At 43.7% G+C, this 16,175-nt stretch overlaps 3 non-coding genes across 3 annotated transcripts; 1 reads left to right on the forward strand and 2 right to left on the reverse strand.

Annotated features, from left to right (window-relative positions):
- Nucleotides 1-394: 394 nt before the first annotated feature.
- Nucleotides 395-501, reverse strand: LOC120262624. The gene has a single exon (XR_005536887.1). It is a non-coding gene; the product is annotated as a small nucleolar RNA R71 (small nucleolar RNA).
- Nucleotides 502-9,774: 9,273 nt separating this feature from the next.
- LOC120262648 lies at nt 9,775-9,881 on the reverse strand. Its single transcript, XR_005536909.1, has one exon. It is a non-coding gene; the product is annotated as a small nucleolar RNA R71 (small nucleolar RNA).
- A 4,468-nt stretch (nt 9,882-14,349) lies between these two features.
- LOC120262723 lies at nt 14,350-14,456 on the forward strand. The gene has a single exon (XR_005536977.1). It is a non-coding gene; the product is annotated as a small nucleolar RNA R71 (small nucleolar RNA).
- Nucleotides 14,457-16,175: the final 1,719 nt, after the last annotated feature.

A 16,175-nucleotide genomic window follows, 5' to 3' on the forward strand; every position in this document is an offset into this window, starting at 1 on the left:
TAATATGGCGAAACAAAATGAGCAACAGAGGATATTATCTAACTATGTTAGACCTTCAATATTGGGGACACAATCGAGTATTGTGCGTCCCCCGATTACAGCTGAGAACTTTGAGATGAAGCCGCCATTCATCCACATGTTGCAGCAATCCACACAGTTCAATGGTTTGGCCGATGAAGATCCAAACAGTTATATGGAGAACTTTCTTGAGGTGTGTGATATGCTCAAGATAAACAGGGTGACGGATGATGCCATCAAGTTGAGAGCCTTCCCATTTTCCTTAAAGGGGATAGCAAAGCAGTGGCTACACTCATTCCCTAGGGAATCAATTACCACATGGGAGGAGATAATAGAAGCTTTTCTTACCCAATATTTCCCTCCCAAAAAATCTACAAAGCTTAGGAATGAGATCTCGTCCTTTGTATGGTTGGAATTGGAATCTGTATTTGAGATGTGGGAAAGGTTCAAGGAGCTCCTGAGAAAGTGCCCGTAACACAGATTCCCAGAGTGGATGATTTCTCAGACCTTTTACAACGAGTTGAATCCGAGCACAAGGCAACTCTTGGATGCGGGAGTAGGAGGTACCTTAGGTAGCAAAACCCCCGGTAAGGCCCGGCAACTAATTGAAGAAATAGTGTTAAATAGCTAACAATGGAATGCTAGGGAGAAGAAGTAGGTGGCTGGGCTCCATGAGATAGATGCAGTAACTTCATTGGAGACTCAAGTGGAATGATTGCGTAAGAAGTTAGATGTTTTAACTTTTAATAAAGTGGTAGTCGTGACTGCTTGCACCAGGTGTGGTGCAGGACATGCTCCCTCCGATTGCCCAATTTCTATTGGTGATGCATCTTCAGTTGAGAATGTGGATTTTGTGGGTAATGCGATGAGAAATCAAGGGAATCCATATAGCAACACCTACAATTCGGGTTGGAAGAATCATCCCAATTTCTCGTGGAGTAACCAAGTTCCACAAAAGGCCATGGGGCCATCGGGTTTCCAACAATAAACCCCAAACATGGAGAATCGAGTTTCCGGTTTGGAGACCCGGATGAACCATTTGGAGAAGGTCTTGACTAGATTCGTGCAAGCATCGGATATAAGGTTTCAATCAGTTGAGGCTACACTTCGCAACCACACCGCTTCTTTGCACAACCTTGAGAATCTAGTGGGACAAATTGTGAAGTCTCTATCGAAGAGACCACAAGGAAGCTTGCCATGCAATACCGAGACCAATCCTAGAGAGTATGTGAAGGCGATCACTTTGAGAAGTGGTCATAAGGTTGAAGGCAGGTTTCCGAGTGAGAATCCCAATGAACACGCACCTGAGGTCATAGAGGTTGAAGAGGGAACAAGCAAGGAGAAGGAAGTCGCACCCCTACCTTTCAAGCCAAGAATCCCTTATCCCTCTAGGTTGAAGAATGACCAAGAGGATAAATAGTACAAGAAGTTACTAAGCTTGTTCAAGCAACTCCACATCAACATTCGTTTTGTTAAGGCATTGTCTCAAATGCCTAAGTATGCAAAATTCTTGAAGGACTTGCTGAGTAACAAGAGGAAGTTAGAGGAGAGTGCTTCAGTGATCTTAGATACTTCTTGTTCGGTGGTTTTGCAAAAAAACATGCCGAACAAGAGGAAAGACCCGGGAAGCTTCATTATTCCATGCAACATTGGCAATTTAGGTGAAGAAATGGCATTGGGGGACTCAGGGGCCAGTATCAATGTCATGCGATACACCTTCTTTCAGAAACTAGGCTTGGGTGAGCCTAGGCCCACTTGGATGACTTTACAATTGGCAGATCGAATGGTGAGACATCCAAGGGGTATTATCAAAGATGTGCTTGTCAAGGTGGACAAGTACATATTTCCTGTAGATTTTGTTATGCTAGACGTCGATGAGGATGCGGATGTACCCTTGATACTTGGGAGGCCGTTCTTGCGGACTTCCAAGGCATTAATTGACATGGATGGCCACGCTCTGCCTCCTTTGCTGCTGGTGCTGGATCAGAAGGTGCTGGTGGGTCCAATGATGGTGATATAGGGAGCTCTAGGAGGTGCACGGTCACAGTACAAAAGGTACAACAGCATCTCTCTGAATGATATGCTATAAAACGTCAAAATGCACCATGAACTCTATGAACTGTGCTATCTCTGCCTCAGTGATCTCTGCCCTGTACTACCCCCATGCCACTCTCGAGCCTCTCAAAGCGATCATGGGCTCGAGATGGTGAGAACATACGTATCGGGGGTGGGTTCTCCGTCACCGGGAGTGCGTCAGTCTCCATCGGCATCTGCTGAGGCTCGGGGGCAGGCTGAGAAGCCTCTCCATCATCACCCTCATCCTCGGCTATCTCTGGAGTGGGTAGAACCAAGGCATATACCCCCGTCCATACTAAGTGGATCATACCCATCAATCTCATCGTCTCCAGACTCAGGGGAGCAGGAGTACTCGTCCTCTCAGCCCCGCGAATCGCGTCTAAGAGGCTCATGCCCATGACTAGTCTCGTAATGTAGGGTCCCGAGAAGATCGGGACCAATCTAGCATAATGCCTGTGATGATGAATGTACTCTGCAAGGATGTGCCCCAGATGAATCAATTTTCGCTGCACCATCAAATACAGATGTAAAAGCTCCTGCCGGCTCAGAACACCTGTGCTATCACCACGACCATCACCGATCTACTCATAATGGTATGTAAATATCTCTAGGCAGGTCGGGAGAGGCACGTGGCCTTAGACACCCCCGGCTCGAACTAACCCTGACCACACAACACTCGGTAGGCTCTCTGAGGGGTCAAAGCTCTAGGATAATCAGTCGGTAGCTGAGAATACTACTCAGTGTTCGTGAATGCCTCGTCGTATAGCCCAAGCAAGACTGAGAACTGCGTGATGCTCAGGTAGTGGTGATGTCTAAATGCTCTGAACTCGATGGCGTCCAAGCTGTCAAATCTCTCATATGATCTATCAAACTCAAAGGATGACAAAACCTCAAGTGTGAGCTCACGGATGGCAGACTCTCTAGTTGTCAATAACAGACTCCATCCCCCTACTGAAACAAGGTCCTCGACCTCTCCAACAAATTCATCCCCTTGCTGTAACTCTTAGAGTATGCTACTGTCCGGATACTGAGTCTGTCCGAACCGAAGTCTCGACAGACAAACAAAACAAGCATGATGCTCAGGAATAGCGAAACTCATGCCCTCGGACTAGGAGGATGACCCCCGTGGCCGTTTCTCTGCTTCCTTCTTTGACCTAGGTGCCATATGCTAAAAATTTTCAAAGGAAATCAATCAAACAAGCTGGATAAATGATGGTGCAGAAATCCACACGGTCGTGGGGAATTTCTGCACCCCCATGTAGATCTACAGGGCTTGAAGAACCGCACGGCCGCGCCTCAAAAACCCAACAAAACACTTCTAAAACTCTTCTAATTTCATTCTAAGCATGCTCATACACTCTAATTGCAAAAATGAAGCATTCTTAGTAAGTTCATCGATTAGAATCAAGAATTGGCAAAGAAAATCAAAGATAAAGGCTTACCGATGAGTTGAGATGAGGAGAATAGGAATAGGCCAGAAAACCAAGTAAAAATCCTCCAAAAATGGCAGTACGAGGTTGGAAAACAATGCTAGAGTATTCTGAAGACAGTGGAGAGGATGTAGATGAAGAAAAACAAGTCTTCTTTAAAAAGAACTCGCGCCCCTTAGAGTCTCTGAAAATGCTCGCACGGGCGTGTGGAAATTACCCACGCCCGTGCTCCCGACCCATAGGGGAAGCTGCACGCCCATGTGCATTCTCTGTCCAACCGAGAGAAAATCACAAAGTGTTTCACACGCCCTTGCAGAAATTCTGCATGGCCATGGACAATCACAGGCCTAACTCACAGGGGTATTCGCAGGCCCCTGTGCGCTGTCGGGATGGAGAAGGGATCGTCTGCAGTGATCCGCACGGGCGTGCGAAAAATACCCACGCCCGTGAGTTGGTCACAAGATTGATCATAGGGGTGAGTCCACACCCCTGTGTGCTCTCGAGAAAAATTCCCAAGTTTCTGCAAAACAACGCACGCCCGTGCGGTAATTCTACACGGCCGTGCGATAATCGCAAGGTCGCTCACAGGGGCGAGTCCACACCCCTGTGCATTCTCTGGATGAGCTCATAATACAACCCCATGGGTGTGTGGAAATTCCACACGATAGTGCGTTTTCTCTAGATGACTTGAAAAACTCTGCAGGCTCTGCAAAAATATTCTGAACATGTTTATACATTCAGAACCTGCTCTTTTATGCAACAATTACCAGTGAAAAACAATAGAAACAAGCTAAAATGAATAAATCTTCACCAAATCCACAAGAAAACACACGATGACACAGAAATCCACCAAAAAGAAAACAGTACAAGTATCTAAACAGGAAGACACCAACACTTAACAAGTTATTCATGCAAAACTAAACTATCACTAGGAAAAACAGTAAACACTTGGGTTGCCTCCCAAGAAGCGCTTGTTTAACACCACTAAGCTTGACGTACCTCATCTTACTCATAGGGGTTCATAGATGAAAGTTGCTCTCTTACCCATGGCTTGAAAGCATGATGAGCAAAGTCTCTTGAGAGTAGAGGGTGAATTGTCGCACTTGGGACTCCTAGAAACAGTTCATCGTTCGGTTCGCGCACACCTCCAACAGTCTTGGAGTGTTTCCGATGGCGTCTCCTTGCCCTCTTCATCTTCCGGAGCACCTTCTTCAAGATCCCCAGTGTAGACGGTACTTCTTCAGTCGAACCAAGCATCATTACATCTTCAATTTCCTCCTCTTGCTCGAATAAAACATCATACGGGTCCGTATTAAACATTTCCAGCATGTATTCATCAACAATCTCATCAGTAGTGTCTAGAAAATACAAAGTATCTTCAAAATCAAGAGAATGCCGCATGGCTTCAGCAAGGCGGTATATGAGCTTCTCATCTCCGAATTTCAAAGTTAGCTCCCCACCGTCCATGTCAATCAATGCTTTGGGAGTCCGCAAGAACAGTCTCCCAAGTATCAAGAGTACATCTGCATCCTCATTGATGTCTAGCACTACAAACTCAACCGGAAAAATGTACAAAGCCCTTGAGTCTGCCAATGCCATTTCTTCACCTAGATTACCAATATTACATAGAATGATGAAGGTTCCCGGGTCTTTCTTCTTGTTCGGCATGTTCTTTTCCAACACCGCCGAGCAAGACACATCTAAAATCACTAAGCACTCTCCTCCAACTTCCTCTTGTTAGTCAACAAGTCTTTCAAGAATTTCGCATACTTAGGCATTTGAGCTAATGCCTCAACAAAAGGAATATTGATGTGGAGTTGCTTGAACAAACTCAGGAACTTCTTGTACTGTTCATCCCCTTGGTCATTCTTCAATCTAGAGGGATAAGGGATTTCTCGGCTTGAAAGGTGGGGTTGCCACCTCCTTCTCTTTGCTTGTTCCCTCTTCAACCTCTATAACCTCGGGTACGTGTCTTTTGGCTTCTTACCCGGAAGCCTACCTTCAACCTCACGACCACTTCTCAAAGTTATCGCCTTCACATGCTCTCTAGGGTTGGTCTCGGTATTGCTCGGCAAGCTTCCATGTGGCCTTTTCGAGAGAGACTTCGCTATCTGCCCCACCTAATTTTCAAGGTTATGAAAAGAGGTGGTATGATTATGAAGTGTAGCCTCAACTGATTCAAACCTTATATTTGAAGATTGCACAAATCTAGTTGATAAGTGCTTGTGCGGTATGAATGCGAAGCATTCTTTCCTTATGTTAAGCATTACCTTTCTCGTATTTTTACACTAATATGTGTGTTTTTATGTTACTTTTATGCAGGTAGGGTTGTGAGGCCGATTATGAAGGAAAGAAGCCAATGTGGATCATAATGCACCGATTTTGGAGGAAATCTTGCTAAGGTTCAAACGCGAAGACATAGGTCGGGTGTGAGATGCTAGAGTGTGTGCCAACCTCCTCGTACTTGAGTTAGCACAACCATTTGGAGGGGCACAAGGGCAGTCATACTCAAGCAGTCCGACTTATACATATAGAACAAGATCTCCACCAACGTTTCCATCATTGAAGAAGCAAAGTGATTCATAACATGAACGTGTGCCCGTTTGCGTTACCTTGATGAAAGTATGGATTCGGGAAGTATTTCAGGCCGGATACTGTAGAAGAGCATTGTAGCAACACTGTAGCAAAGTACTATAGGAGCACTGTTCGCAACCGGCCGAGAAAACTACAGAACAGAGAATCCACACGGCCTTGTGGAAATTCCACACGCCCGTGTGAAAAATCCACAGGGGCATGTGGATCCCCGATTCCAGCCCTATTTAAAGCCGATTCAGCCCCGATTTCTCCATCTTTTCCCCTATTTTTTCTCGATCTTTTCCCGAACTTGAGAGAGAGCTTCGGCTAGGGTTTTGAGAGGTATTGGCTAGGGTTTTGTAGAGGTTCTACGGCTCTGACATCGTCATCTCTTTGAAAGAAGGTTGGTAGGGGAGCTTCCGACGATGCGTATCCTATACCGAACAAGGGGATCTTTAGACGACGAGTAGAGAACTTTCCACAAGACCATCAACACAACTATCAAGGGGGTTTTATATGGGTTCATTGCTTTTACATTCTATTTCTTTGATTGTACTTAGCTCCATGGAGAGCTAAACCCCTAGTGGGTACTTGTGCATTTGTGAACCCTAGGATGTATTCATCTCTCTGAATCTCTTTATTATGCTTTCAATTAATTGATGTTTATTGTGAGTTCCAACCTTGAATGCTTGATTGTGTGAATACTCCCCTAGAGTGACACTAGGGTTCAGAGTTCTTATTGGTAACCTTGTGAGTGAGTGATACACCACGAGTGTTAGACAAAGCTAGGTTGGAGAGGGTTGAGAGGGTGTGTCGAGAGGTACAGGAGCGTCCTCTTTCAACTCTGATGTGCTAGATTCTACCTCCGTTCTTTGATCGCTTCACCGCAAGTGTACGGGATCGCCAAGTAATACCTCGTGCAAAGACACGAGGATCGTATTCCACGGGGCTAAGGATCTCCTATTACTCCTTCTCGAGCTATTATCTAGCCTAAGATCTTAAGTGATGGGTTTACTCTACTAAAAACAAATAAAACTAAACACAAGATTTGCTAGCAAATTAGAGAGAACAAGCAATAAGCAAGCAAGAGAATCAATGAAGTGCAAAGGCCTATGGATGTGGATCCCCTTGAGGGGTTATCATGCAACATGGATGATGATTTAAAGATGCAAGGGTAAATTGGACCATGAGATTCCAAGATTAGAATAACCCCAATTTCTCGGCGATTGAACCCTAATCCCATACTGAACATAGATAGGAATTTCTTCCAAATCTACATTCCCTACGATTGCATTAAGTACAAGGAAATCTCGCTTAGGAATAAACCTACTCTTCTTCGGATTAAACCTACATGGAGGGCTACCAAACACCCAATTTCTCGGCGTGATGATACAAGTATCCCCCTTCTAATCCATTCATGACCTAATACAAGCGAGCAAGTCACATCTACATGCATCATTCATAAAAAGAGCTACGGATTTCTCCTTGGTGTAACACTTAGCATGAAAACAATGGATTAGATCTCAAAAATACCCAAGCATAGAGTTAACAAGCAATCATCCAAAATACATGATAAAACCCCCCAAGGTTCACCAACACCCGGTGGCCTTTGGGGGTCTAGTGTGTCATCATCTCATAAGAAAGCATACAATCAAGCAAAAACATGAAACAAAAGACATAGTATGACACTCCCTAGATGAAATGGTGAAGGATGGGGCGAGAATATGCCGAATGACGCTTCCCCCGCTAAAGGAATGCCGAATGACGCTTCCTCTAGCCGCGGTTCTCCTTCCTTCAAGTCGTGATCGATCTCCCCTTTGAATGATGTTGCCTTCTTGCCTTGAGAGCCTTGGACCTTGGGCTTGAATGATCTTCTAGCTTTCTTGCCCTTCTTCTCCTCCCCAAGGTCGCCCAAAATCTCCCAAATGATCTCCCAAAAGTCGGCCAGCAAAAAGTTTTTTAATCAGCCCTAAAAGTGAGTATATATACCCCCCGAGGCATACGGGCCGTATAGGGGTCGTATGGGGGTCGTATAGCACACAGAAACCCTAGATTCGCGTTCCAGACGGGGTGCATACGGCCTCCATACGGCCCCGTATACTGGGTAGTATGGAAATCTGGACAGAACACCAACTCAATCCGCTGCTACAGTGCATACGGCCCCCATACTGGGTAGTATGGGGGTAGTATGAAATTCCTGTTTTCTTCTCTTATTGCCAAAATGATATCTTCTTGTTCTCCATGGCTTCCATATGCCCTACAAAGCAAATAATAGACGATTAAGCGCGAAACGGGCATCAAACCTCACAAAATACATGCAAAGTGCATACGATACATATATGAAAACACCTACATTTAGACACTTATCATTCCTCGAGTTCTTTGCGGCCACAATACAGTGAATGGTCTAAGGGATGACCTTCCGCTAGGGCTTAGTTGCTGGTGCAACGGAGTGAAGCGCAGAAGTGATCTTAGTATCTAGGGCTTAATTGTGGTTAGGGACCTTCCACTTGGACCAAAGGGTTAGGTCTACAATTAGGAAGAGATTTATTACTTGGAATCCCTACAACTTATTGCATTTCTATGCGAGTGCGAGGTTGAGAGGTTATTCAATCTCTCCTCCGGGACATGTATAGAGTTACGCATAGTTGACCTTAGATTTGGGACTATGTAATTTAGGATTTCCATAACTCACTTGCATTGATTAGGAAGCATAATAGAGGGTTCTTGCACTTGAAATGATTGTCCTAGATGGAGCAATATCCGTGTACCCCATCTTTATCGATTGTCTTACCTTCTCCTTTACTTGTGCTCTCTTACTTGTTGTTTTTACTTTTGAGAATTGAATCATTATCACATATATCACTGTTCATCTTTCACATAGCTAAGAAGCGAAGTAAGTGTTTTTATTCCCTACTCCCTGTGGATATGATACCCGCTCATCCGGGATTATTACTTCGACAAACCCGTGCACTTGCGGGATATACGCAAGGTGATCTTGTCAAGTTTTTGGCGCCGTTGCCGGGGAGTTGGCATTTAGAGATACTTTGCATTTTGTTTCCTAGGTATTTCACCATACATTCTATTTCATATCTTCTTATTCTATCATCGTTCTGATTTGTTTTTCTTTCTTTTTTGGGTGCAGCTCCACGTTATGACCTGAGGGAACCCCTCAATATTGATTGAAGGAGATCCCGAGCTTGAACGTACACTTAGAAGAAAAGGGAAAGAGCCTGTACAATAATAGTATAATCTAGCTGATTTGGAAATGAAAGAATCTGAAAACATGGCAGAACAGAATGAGCAACAGCGGACATTATCCAATTATGCCAGACCTTCAAAGATGGGGACACAATCGAGTATTATGCGTCCCCCGATTACAGCTCAGAACTTCGAGCTGAAGCCGGCAATCATCCACATGTTACAGCAATCCGCACAGTTCAATGGTTTGGCCGATGAGGATCCAAACAGTCATATAGAGAGTTTTCTTGAGGTGTGTGATATGCTGAAGATAAATGGGATGACGGATGATGCCATTAACTTACAAGCCTTCCTTTTTTCCTTAAAGCGGAGAGCGAAGCAGTGGCTACCCTCATTACCTATAGCATCAATTACCACATGGGAGGAGATGGTAGAAGCTTTTCTTGACCGTTATTTTCATCCCAGAAAAACCGCGACGCTTAGGAATGAGATCTCATCCTTCGTTCAGTTGGAATTGAAGTCTCTATTTGAGACATGGGAAAGGTTCAAAGAGCTCCTGAGAAAGTGCCTGCAACACGAATTTCCAAAGTGGATGATTGTTCAGACCTTTTACAACGGTTTGAACCCGAGTACAAGGCAACTCTTAGATGCGGCAGCAGGAGGTACCTTAGGTAGCAAGACCCCCGATGAGGCCCGTCAGTTAATTGAAGAAATAGGGTTAAACAGCTACCAATGGAATGCTAAGGAGAAGAAAAAGGTGGCCTAACTCCATGAGATTGATGTAGTAACTTCATTGGCGGCTCAAGTGGAAAATTTGAGTAAGAAGCTAGATCTTCTAACTTTGAATAGAGTAGCGGCCGTGACGAATTGCAACAGGTGTGGTGGAGGACATGCTCCCTCTGATTGTCCGATCTCTATTGGTGATGCATCTTCGGTTGAGAACGTCGATTTTATAGGTAATGGCTTGAGACCTCAAGGAAACCCATATAGCAATACCTACAATCCGGGTTGGAAGAATCATCCAAATTTCTCATGGAGCAATCAAGGTCCACCAAAGGCCATGGGCCCACCGGGTTTCCAACCACAACAACAAGCCCCGCATGTGGAAAACCAAGTTTCAGGTTTAGAAACCCGAATAAATGATTTGGAGAAGGCCTTGACTAGATTTGTGCAATCTGTAAATACAAGATTTGAATCAGTTGAGGCCACACTTGGCAACCACACCGCTTCTTTACATAACCTTGAAAATAAGGTGGGGTAAATTGCGAAGTCTCTCTCTGAAAGGCGACATGGAAGCTTGCCGAGCAATACAGAGACCAACCCTAGAGAGCAGGTGAAGGCGATAACTTTGAGAAGTGGTCATGAGGTTGAAGGTAAGCTCCCGACTGAGATGCCAAAATAACACGCACCCGAGGTTATAGAGGTAGAAGTGGAAACAAGCAAAGAGAAGGAGGTGGCACCCCCACCTTTCAAGCCAAGAATCCCTTATCCCTCTAGATTGAAAAAAATGACCAAGGGAATGAACAAAGTACAAGAAGTTCTCGAGTTTTTTTCAAGCAACTCCACATCAATATTCCTTTTGTTGAGGCATTGGCCAAATGCCTAAGTATGCGAAGTTCTTGAAAGACTTGTTGACCAACAAGAGGAAGTTGGGGGATAGTGCTTCTATGATTCTAGATGCTTCATATTCGGCGGTGTTACAAAGGAACATGCCGAGCAAGAAGAAAAACAAGGGAAGCTTCATCATTCCATGTAGCATTGACAATATGGGTGAAGAAATGCCATTGGCGGACTCAGGGGCCAGCATCAACGTCATGCCATACACCTTCTTTCGAAAGTTAGGCTTGGGTGAGCCTAGGCCCACTCGGATGACTTTGCAATTGGCGGACCGAACGGTGAGACATCCGAGGTGTATCATCGAAGATATACTTGTCAAGGTGGACAATTATATATTTCCTGTAGACTTTGTGGTGCCAGACGTCGATGAGGATGAGGATGTACCTTTCATACTTGGGAGGTCGTTCTTGTGGACTTCCAAGGCATTGATTGACATGGACGGTGGAGAGCTAATGATAACTGCTTGAGTAGACATATTTTTATATATGTTTTACATGCATTGAGCATCATTTTTACCATGGTTTATGTCTCATATTGTGTATTTGGTGTTCTTTTATGCATATAGGTTGTGAATGCCTTGAAGAGTAAAAAGGAAGCAAAGATAGGCTATGAAGACACAATGTTCGGAGTTCTTATTCAATTCAAAGACCAAGACACGAGAGGAGTTCATAAACATGGAGATGTGTGCCAACTTCCAAGAAGATTCAAGTCAATTCACTAGTTGGAAGGGCACAAAGGCAGCCACATCTTCATGTTCCTTCTCTTTGTGAAATATTGCAAGACCTCTCAAAGATATGTCGATGAAGAAAAGTTTTATAGCCTACCACATGGACGTGTGCCCTTACATGTGGCCTTAAGAGAAGAGTGTTCTGATCGCGTTTTGGAAAAAGTAATGTAGCAATTTTACTGTAGCATCGCTGTAGCAAAATTACTGTTCATGCGGCCGCGTGGAAATTCCATGCATGCGCGTGAGGGCACGTGACAGACGCGATCTAAAGCCTATAAATAGCCGTTTTGCCCTATTCTTTCTCATCTTTTGTGCGGCTCTTGATGGGTGAGACGGCCAGGAGTTTGGAGAGGAGGTCTTTGCGGCTTTGGAGGCGCTTCGTCACCAACTTTGATCGATTCCTCCTCCGTCATAGCATCAAGGAAGCCACCGGTGAACCTAGCTTCGGAGTGGGTCTTTCAAGACGTTGAAGCTCTCCATCAAGGCCATCAGTTCATATATAAGGGGGTTTATTTCTATGGTTTTAATGTACTTTCATTCATTGATGGTGTGTTTTGTATGTTGCTCCATGGAGAGCTAAAACTCTAGAGGATATTTTGGCTTGTGAACCCTAGGATTCTCATCTTTTGTGGATTTGCTTAGTGTTTCTATTTAATCCGAGTTTGATTAAGTTTTAATCTTGTATTCTCATTGCTTGCTTGTTTAATTAATCATTGTGGTTGATTGGATTTGCATGATTTGTTACTTTGATGTGAGAGAGGTCCCCATTAGAGTTAGAACTTCAAGGTTAAAGAGGGTTGAGAGGGTGAGTCATGAGATAGTGGAGTGTCCCCTCTCCCTTCCGATTGAGTGTATTCTATCTCCGTTCCTTAAGCTCTATGCAACCATATTTGGTGTGAGGCGTGAAATTGAGAGATTTCTCCGCCGGGACCTTGTAGGGGGTTAGGATCCTTCACCGGGAATTAGGGTTGGATCAATCTTTAGGAATCGGATACAACTCTTGGAATCCATAGAGTGCTTTGCAATTATATGTAGTGTGAGGTGTTGAGATTGAGCGATTTCTCCACCGGGATCTCGTAGGGGACTAGTATCGGTGATCGGGAGGCCGGATCCGATTATATTTGGATTTCCACGACTTAACTTACTCATCATAGAAACACTTTGCTTATTCGGTACCTAATACCTGAATCCTAGGGGGAGCATTGCTCGAATACCCCACTTTTACTGATTGAGATCTCCATCCATTTTACCCTTGCATATTTGTCTCCGGTATTCATTTCTTCGCACATTAGATCACCACACCTTTCCATTTATCATTAGGTTAGAAAGCAGAGAAGAAGTTAGTACTAGTAGCCCTGTTCCCTGTGGATTCGACTACCCACTCACCGGGGTAATTATTACTTCGACACCCGTGCACTTGCGGTTTACACGCATATTCGGACGCGTGTCACCTAGCTTTTGAAAGAAGGTGTATGGAATGACATTGAAACTGGCCCCTTCGTCCGCTAATTTCATTTATTCACCTAGATTGCCAATATTACACGAAATGATGAAGCTTCCCGGGTCTTTCTTCTTGTTCGGCATGTTTTTTTGCAAAACTGCAGAGCAAGATGCATCTAAAATCAATGAAGCACTCTCCTCTAACTTCCTGTTGTTAGTCAACAAGTCTTTCAAGAATTTTGCATACTTAGGCATTTGGGCCAACGCCTTAACAAAAGGAATATTAATGTGGAGTTGTTTGAACAAACTCAGGAACTTCTTGTACTTTTCATCCCCTTGGTCATTCTTCTATTTAAAGGGATAAGGGATTCTTGGCTTCAAAGGTGGGGTTGCCACCTCATTCTCTTTGCTTGCTCCCTTGTCAACCTTTATAACCTCGGGTGCGTGTTCATTTGGCTTCTCACTCGGAAACTTACCCTCAATCTCACGACCACTTCTCAAAGTGATCGCCTTCACATGCTCTCTAGGGTTGGTCTCGGTATTACTCGGTAAGCTTCCATGTGGCCTTTCTAATAGAGACTTCGCAATCTGCCCCACTTGAATTTCAAGATTATGCAAAGAGGCGGTATGGTTGTGAAGTGTAGCCTCAACTGATTGAAATCTTGTCTCTGACGATTGCACAAACCTAGTTAAGGCCTTCTCCAAATCGTTCATTCAGGTCTCCAAACTTGAAACTCTCTTTTCCATGTTTGGGGCTTGCTGTTGTTGATGGAAACCCGGTGGCCCTATAGCCTTTTGTGGACCTTAGTTGCTCCACGAGAAATTGGGATGACTCTTCCAACCCAAATTGTAGGTATTGTTGTATGAATTTTCTTGATTCCTCATGCCATTACCCACAAAATCGACGTTTTCAACTGAAGATGCATCACCTATAGATATCGGGCAATCAGAGGGAGCATGTCCTCCATGATACCCGGTGCAAGTAATCATGGCCACTACTCTATTCAAAATTAGAAGATCTAACTTCTTACTCAATGATTCCACTTGAGACGCTAACAAAATCACTACATCTATCTCATGGAGACCGGCCACCTTTTTCTTCTCCCTGTATTCTATTAATAGCTGTTTAACACCATTTCTTTAATTAATTGACGGGCCTCACCTGGGGTCTTGCTACCTAAGGTACCTCCTGCTGCCGCATCCAAGAGTTTCCTTGTACTCAGATTCAAACCGTTATAAAAGGTCTGAACAATCATCCACTCCGGGAATCCGTGTTGCGGGCACTTTCTCAGGAGCTCCTTGAACCTTTCCCATGTCTCGAATAGAGACTCCAATTCTAACTGTACAAAGGATGAGATCTCATTCCTAAGCTTTACAGATTTTCCAGGAGGGAAATAACGGCCAAGAAAAGCTTCTACCATCTCCTCCCATGTGGTAATTGATGCTCTAGGTAATGAGTGTAGCCACTGCTTCGCTCTCCCTTTCAAGGAAAATGGGAAGGCTCTCAACTTGATGGCATCATCCGTTACCCCAATTATCTTCAACATATCACACACCTCGAGAAAGTTCTCTATATGACTGTTTGGATCCTCATCGCCAAACCATTGAAATGTGCGGATTGCTGCAATATGTGGATGAATGTTGGCTTGACCTCGAAGTTCTGAGCTGTAATTGGGGGACGCACAATGCTCGATTGTGTCCCCAATACTGAAGGTCTGGCATAATCAGATAATGTCTGTTGTTGCTCATTCTATTCTACCATGTTTTCAGATTCTTCTACTTCCAAATCAGCTTGATTAGACTGTTCTTGCACTGGTTTTTTCCCTTTTCTTCTAAATGTATGTTCGAGCTCGGGATCTCCTTCAATTAATATTGAGGTGTTCCATCGGGTCATAACCTGGAGCTGCACCAAAAGAAAGAAAACAAAATCAGAACAATGATAGAAAAGAAGATATGAAATGGAATGAATGAATAAATAGCTAAGAAAATAAAGTGCAAAGTATCTCTAAACGCCTACTCCCCGGTAACGGCGCCAAAAATTTGACACGTCCGAATATGCATGTAAACCGCAAGTGCACGGGTGTCGAAATAATAATCCAAATGAGTGGGTATCGTATCCACAGAGAGTAAGTTGTTTCTTAACTAATGTACAAGATGAATAGTGATATGTGTGACAAAATATGAAATAACAAAAATAAAAGCAACAAGATAGAGAGCACAAGTAAAGGAGATGGTAAAGCAATCGAAAAAGATGGGGTACTCGGATATTGATCAACCTAGGACAATCTTTTCAAGTGCAGGAACCCTCTATTATACTTCCTAATTGATGCAACTATGATTCATGAAAATCCTTAATTACATGATCCCAAATCTAAGGTTAACCATGCCTAACTCTATACATGTCCCGGAGGAGAGATTAAATAACCTCTCAACCTCGCACTCGCATAGAATTGCAATAAGCTCTAAATGAGTGGGTATCGTATCCACAGAGAGTAAGTTGTTTCTTAACTAATGTACAAGATGAATAGTGATATGTGTGACAAAATATGAAATAACAAAAATAAAAGCAACAAGATAGAGAGCACAAGTAAAGGAGAAGGTAAAGCAATCGAAAAAGATGGGGTACTCGGATATTGATCAGCCTAGGACAATCTTTTCAAGTGCAGGAACCCTCTATTATACTTCCTAATTGATGCAACTATGATTCATGAAAATCCTTAATTACATGATCCCAAATCTAAGGTTAACCATGCCTAACTCTATACATGTCCCGGAGGAGAGATTAAATAACCTCTCAACCTCGCACTCGCATAGAATTGCAATAAGCTCTAAATGAGTGGGTATCGTATCCACAGAGAGTAAGTTGTTTCTTAACTAATGTACAAGATGAATAGTGATATGTGTGACAAAATATGAAATAACAAAAATAAAAGCAACAAGATAGAGAGCACAAGTAAAGGAGAAGGTAAAGCAATCAAAAAAGATGGGGTACTCGGATATTGATCAGCCTAGGACAATCTTTTCAAGTGTAGGAACCCTCTATTATACTTCCTAATTGATGCAACTATGATTCATGAAAATCCTTAATTACA

The sequence above is a fragment of the Dioscorea cayenensis genome, chromosome 5 (assembly GCF_009730915.1).
Source record: "Dioscorea cayenensis subsp. rotundata cultivar TDr96_F1 chromosome 5, TDr96_F1_v2_PseudoChromosome.rev07_lg8_w22 25.fasta, whole genome shotgun sequence".
Lineage (NCBI taxonomy): Eukaryota > Viridiplantae > Streptophyta > Magnoliopsida > Dioscoreales > Dioscoreaceae > Dioscorea > Dioscorea cayenensis.